The following is a 7,124-nucleotide window of genomic DNA, read 5'->3' as shown; positions in this document are numbered from 1 at the left end:
AATTAGGGTTGTTTTTGATGCCTCATCCAAAACAAGCACTGGTGTCTCTTTAAACGAATTGCTTATGATTGGACCCGTGATTCAGTCTGACTTGTTTACAACAATGCTTCGTTTTCGATATTTTATATACGTTTTTACAGCGGACATCACAAAAATGTACCGCCAGATATCAATTCATCCTGATGATCGACGTTTTCATTACATTTTATGGCGTTCATGTGAAGGTGATCCCACTGAGATATTTCGATTATGTACGGTAACGTACGGAACAGCATCTGCTTCGTTTTTGGCAACACGCGCTTTACAACAGCTTTGTACAGATGAAGGCCAACATTTTCCTTACGCCGCACAAGCGGCTCTAAATGGATTCTACGTCGATAACTTATTAACAGGTGCTGATACTGTTCAAGATGCAAAGATCTTGCAGAGACAATTAGAGTCAATGCTGTTGAGAGGGAAATTCGAGTTAAAGAAATGGTGCGCCAATCATAATGACATTTTGTCGGCTGTACCCGAAGAAGATAAGGAGAAGTTTTTTCAAATTAAGGGGAAAAATGCTGTCAAGACATTAGGTCACATTTGGAACCCTTCTACAGATAAGTTTCTTTATCAAAAACCGCCTGCACAGAGCCCAAAAACATTTACAAAACGCAGCATTCTCTCTGAAATTGCTAAATTTTTTTACCCTCTTGGTCTAATTAGCCCGGTTGTAGTACTTGCCAAGATATTCATGCAGCAATTATGGCGTTTAAAGCTGAGCTGGGACGAGGCACTGCCGCAAGAGTACCATAGTAGATGGGAAAACTTTCAAGAGCAGCTACATTGCCTAAATGATTTTGAGATCGATCGCCAAGCGTTTGCACCGTGTGCAAAATATGAGCTTCATGAGTTTTCAGACAGTTCTGAAGATGCGTATGGAGCATGCCTATATGTGAAAAGTATCTCTGAAGACGGGGACGCTGTCACCATTAAATTATTATGCGCTAAAACAAGAGTAACGCCGCTTAAAAAATGTTGTCTGCCAAGGCTAGAATTGTGTGCTGCAGTCATAATGGCCGAGCTGGTAAAACGCATAAAAACAATTTTTAATTTCCTAGAATTTCAGAGCATCAACTATTGGATCGACTCCACTATAGTTTTAAATTGGCTCCAACAAGATTCGTGCTGCTGGCAAACATTTGTCGCTAACCGGGTTGCGTTAATTCAGGAAAGCAGTCAATTTTCTCAATGGCGCTACATACCAACCGATCTCAATCCAGCTGATTTACTGTCACGTGGGGTACTACCTTAGGCATTAATTCATTCCAGCCTGTGGTATAACGGCCCTTGTTTTTTAAAACAATCTGAAGATTTTTGGCCTGCCCCGCCTGTGGGAATTCATCACAATGACGATATTCTACAAAGAAAAAAAATAAAACTTGTTCTAGCAGCCTCGCACGAAATAAGCTTCATAGAAAATGTCAAATATCACAACAACTATCAAAGTCTACTCAATGTAGTCGCATACATATTACGTTTTAAGAATAACTGCACAATCACTAAATCAAATCGTCGCTCAGGTGTACTCTCTCCAGAAGAACTTCGACTCGCATTGATTGCTATTGTAAAATCAATTCAGCAAGAGGAATTCACTTCAGAGTTTCGCTCATTGAGATGCAATAATACTGTGCTAAAGCAAAGTAAACTTAAGGCTCTCATGCTTTTTATTAATGATGAGGGAATTCTTAGGGTAGGTGGACGTTTACGGAATTTAGCTTTAGATTTCAACAGCAAGCATCCAATAATACTTCCCAAGTGCCATGTCTTTACACAAACACTATTGACTCATTTACACATTATCAATCATCATGTTGGGTCGCAAGCACTCCTTAGCATAACGAGACAAACGTTTTGGCCTATTCACGGGAAAGTTGCTGTCCGCTCCATCGTTCATCATTGTGTTCGTTGCTCCAGAGCACGTCCACTAAGGCACGATCAACTCATGGCAGATATGCCTGAATTGCGAGTACAACAATCAAGGCCGTTTAATGTTGTTGGAATTGACTACTGTGGACCTTTTTTTATTCATTTTCGCCGCCGCGGTACGGCACCAACAAAGGCATATGTAGCCATATTCGTATGCTTCGTCACTAAGGCCACGCATCTGGAGCTCTTTGACGACCTCAGTACCAAGGGATTTCTTATGGCTTTGAAACGCTTTATAGCTCGTCGTGGACGTTGCGCGGTTTTGTATAGCGATAACGCTACCAATTTTGTGGGCGCTCGAAAAGAGCTAGAAGAGCTGTTCAGTATATTCCAGCAGAAACAATCTCAAGACGAAATCGCAAGGGAATGTGCTATTAACGGCATTCTGTGGAAGCATATACCTCCCCGTTCTCCACACTTTGGCGGGTGTCTAAGCTTTGGGCAATTGAGGGCGAGCAGTTTAATAAGAGTTATAAATGAGTAATTTTATGTGCTTGTAAGCGTATGAGTCGTGGCACAGTGGCTGACGTACCTGACCAAACGCCCGGGGTTGCGGGTTCAACTCCCACCAAGCATTCCCTTTTTTTTAATTTATAAATTATTATTATTAATGGACTGTATTGAGTTTATGGGGTTTTTGTTTTTAATGTATTCCATTTATTGAGTTGGGTAGTTTTAGTGTTGTTGGTGTATTTAAGTCATGGGAGGATGCATAGCATCAGTACACCTTTATTTATTTGTGTTTATTTTAAGTGATTCAGTTTATTAAGTTGGGTAGTTTTAGTGTTATTGGTGTGTTTAATTCATGGGAGGATGCATAGCATCAGTACACCTTTTATTTATTTAATTTGGGGGCGAGCACTGGGGGCTCTGAGGCTTCGCTCTACTGAGCCACCTCATCCTCTATTTGAAGAACCCTTTAAAATGTGATATGGAGGCGAGCACGGGACGGCTCTGAGGTATTGGCACCCCATTTTCTACAAGAAAAACCTCTATTTATTTAATTTGGGGCGAGCGTTGGGCACTCTGAGGTTTCGCTCTAATGAGCCACCTCATCTTCTATTTGAAGAACCCCTTCAAAGTGTGATATGGAGGCGAGCACTGGGCTCTGATGTATTAGCACACCATCCGAAGAACCTCGCTTTTAATTAAAAAACTCAAACTATGTCTTTAGAATATTTCACTAACCAGTTGAGAATTACAAGCACACTCAATGGCTACTGAAACAAATGAACGAAAAATGTTCATAGTTTAAGTCGCTTAAACAGCGGGCTATGGGAGGCTGCCGTTAAATCTTTTAAGTACCACCTCAAACGAATAATGAATAACTCTGCACTAATCTTTTCAGAATTTAATACTCTTATCATCCAAATCGAGTCAATACTCAACTCTAGACCGATCACGGCAGTGCCTGGAAACGCTTGTGATGTACCTGCCCTTACTCCTGGCCATTTAGTTATTGGCACTGCGTTAAATGCGATTCCTGAACCAGATGTAAAAGGCGTCGAAAACTTCAATCGCTTGCAGAGGTACCAGCAATTACAATGGTACTTTCAACAGTTCTGGGACAAATGGCATAAAGATTACTTGCAAAGCTTGCAATGTCGCAATAAATGGGTTAAGTCAGGTCCGCCATTAAATATTGGTGATGTAGTCATTTTGGAGGAAGAAAACATTCCGCCGCTTCAGTGGAAGCTTGGCCGCATAATTCATCTACATCCAGGCAATGACGGTATCGTGAGGGTAGGAAGTTCAGCGGGCCACTGCTAAAATAAGACGACTACCTGTTGATAACCCTTTGTGCTCTCAAGGGGGGGTGAATGTTTAAGCTTTAAATCAATCACGTTATAATTTCTCATATTGCCTTTATTTTGTATAAGTACTATGTCTTTGAACTTAAGCGTGTATATTATATATCGATAAGTTGCGATAACAAATTTATAGCAATGTCATTATATCGAATGTATTCACATCTTTGATATATAAATAATAAAACAAAATGTCTTTTCTAATTCTTCACGAAACTTCCGATCGTTCGCATGTTTGCCTTTTTTAATCGTAAAATATTATATCGAGCGCCAACCATCTTGTGGACTAAAAACGCTTAGTTTGCCTAAAACATAAGGAAACATAAATAATAAAAGCAAGATGGCATAAAAATTAATTTTAAAATATTTTGTAAATTGAAAAAAACTACATTTCTAAAATTTAAAACAAATGTTAATTATTTTGTAAAATTAATTAAACAAAAGAAAATAAAAGTGTACTTAACTATTTAAATTTAAAAATAAAATTAGAAAATATTTTTTAATATCTAATTTAGAAATGAAAAAATTCTAAAGTAAAACTAAAATTACAATTTTAGAAATAAACTGTTAAAATATCTATTAATTAAATAAGGTGAATTTATTAAAAATTAATGAAGGTCAAGAGTAAATGGAATGCTTGAATAAAGATTAAAATTAAAGCTTAAATTAGCAAATTTTTTCCCCAATAAATTTTTATTTTCTCTTGAATTTTCTCTTTCAATCGAAAAGTCTTGGTGGACAAAAATAGCCCAAGGCATAATGATAGCGATAGCTGGCTATGAATTCGGTAAAGAAACCTCTGAAGAGGAAAAAGTTGACAACAAATTGATGAAATATGAGCCACAAGCCCAAGAGGACACAAAAACCACCGACATTAGGCTAGGTGCTTTAATATGCACGATAGGACTATTAATCATAGCGATAGCCGCTATACTTAAAAACTATATAAAATTTAAATATAGGCAATTGAATACCGTGCAACAGCGCGTCTAAATTTTTTTCTCTCTGTTCAAATTTCCAAACTCAAAGTTGAGGAAGAGCAATAAACAAGTCAAGTAAAATTAACCTTCAAATTTCTCAATTGACAGTAAAGTTAGCTTATTAGCCCCGCCTAAATTCAATGGCAAATCAAGAATTTGCATAATTCCATTGATCGCTCCTGATACCTTTAAAAACAAAGATAATCAGGAAGCAATAGCAAAAATCCATAGTAGTTCACATGAAAATACCAACCACAAAAGCTATCACGGTAGAAAATGTATACCAAAAATAACGATTCTTTCAAATTACATTTGAAAAGAAACTCCGTGTCGGTGGAAGTATGCAAACTTAAAAAATAAAATAATAATCTTACCAACAACAGCAAAAATGAAGAAAAAGTCACAACCTATATATATATATTAAAGCGCTATATAAATTTGCAACAAAAGACTAGTCGCGCTCATTTTCCTCTTCGGATAGAAAAATGGTAGCGTAGAAAATTTTCAAGCAACCAGATTGTTGAGGAAGTTATTGACTTAGGACAATATTCGACCAGGCTGAAATAAGTCGGAAATCTAGGACTTGAAAACAAGGAAAAAACAGTTGTCCTGAGGGACAAATTGGTGATTAAGAATTGCATATTTACTGCAGTAGGCGAATTTATAAAATAATAATTGATACCCAAGTTCTCTAAGATGAAATAATTGCACTAACCAAAGAGGTTGTGCATGTGGCAATCCCGGTAAAAATAAAAATAAATTTTTCATAAAAGTCATGAAGATTCTGTCTTGGTGGCCGCCGCAGAAATCGCACGACGAAAAAGACCAAAAGTATAATTAATAAATAAATGTAAGGCGCGATAACTTCCGAAGAGATATAAGGCCGAGCTTCTCTTCCAATTTGCGTCGTACTCCTCTTGATTTTCCCTACAAATTGGCCTGACGTGACCTACATGTTTATGCCGACTCCGAACGGCATCTGCAAGGCAGATGAGTTTTCACTGAGAGCTTTTCATTGCAGAAATACACCAGAAACGCTTGCCAAACACTGCCGAGGGGCGACCACGCTTAGAAAAATTTGTCTTCTAATTTAAAAACCTTCTTTCTAAAATTTTGATGTTGCTTTGCCCGGGGTGCGAACCCAGGGTATACGGTGTGGTAGGGGGAGCACGCTACCATCACACAACGGTGGCCGTCCAGACCAAAAATGTATTGCTGGAAAATACGAAGAAAACAAAAAATATAAAGATACGAAAATTTTTTCCAAACACTGTACCTCCCTACTATTACTTAACCACACGGCTCTTCCATCAATTACAGCTCTGCAATTGCCTTTGCAGTTAGTTACAAATTTAATATTCAGCACGTATAAAAACAAAACAAAAAACTATTAAAAAATTGTTTAATAAGAATAACAATGAAAAGGAAAGGAAATATAAACCATTTTTTACCTATACCCTTTGTTAGAAATACTATTTCAAAGAAATTTTTTATCTTAACTTATATATATAGAAATATTTTGATAGGAAAATAGCTTTGCACAATTTACTAAATGAGCTATAGAACCAATAAAGATAAGGACTTAATTTAAACCAAAATACGTTAATCAAAAATCTTCTAAATATACAAACAATAAACATCCCACGTTACTCACAATAAGCACCAAACACAAAAAAAAACAATAAAGGAATCTCAACTCAATATGTAAACACATGCCGACTAACCACCATGAGTTCATTCGCATTTGCCAAATCGCCCAATACATTGATACGTCATACCAAACTGCTCAAGCGGGAATCATATTGACAATATATAGGTCAATATAATAATTTGCTGACAAACCATTTCTCACTATTGAGTCATGCACCTCTAGTATGTAAATATTAATGTAAGTATGTACATATGTATAGGTTAAGAACTTTTGTGAAAATAGGAATGAATTTTATCAATAAATGAAACAATCTGATTTGAGCGCTACACTTTAGCGCACATCAAAATTCTTTTGTCTTTAATTGTATTTAGAAGATATTACATTAGATCCAATAATCTATTTAGAGCATTAACAGAATTACTAATTTACTTTAAATTAAGGCTCAATAAATTATCAATGAAATACAGTTCGTGATTCGAACAAAGGTTATTAGGCGTGAGACCATAACTGGAAACATTTGCTGACCAGTGAATATTACAAAGGTTGAGTCACCAAGCACGCAGAGGTGGTCAGACAAGAGAGAAAAGTTTTGAGTAGAAGAACTCATTGTCAAAAAAATTTTCATTGAGCTATATCTCGATGAAGACAAAGATAGCGTAATCCATTTTTGCACATTGTTCTTATGCCAGATACATTGTGAAAATATATATTTAATTCGTT

This window comes from Eurosta solidaginis, chromosome X (assembly GCF_040869045.1).
Source record: "Eurosta solidaginis isolate ZX-2024a chromosome X, ASM4086904v1, whole genome shotgun sequence".
Taxonomy (NCBI): Eukaryota; Metazoa; Arthropoda; class Insecta; order Diptera; family Tephritidae; genus Eurosta; species Eurosta solidaginis.
The sequence above is the reverse complement of the archived record's forward strand: the minus strand, read 5'-3'. Positions refer to the sequence as shown.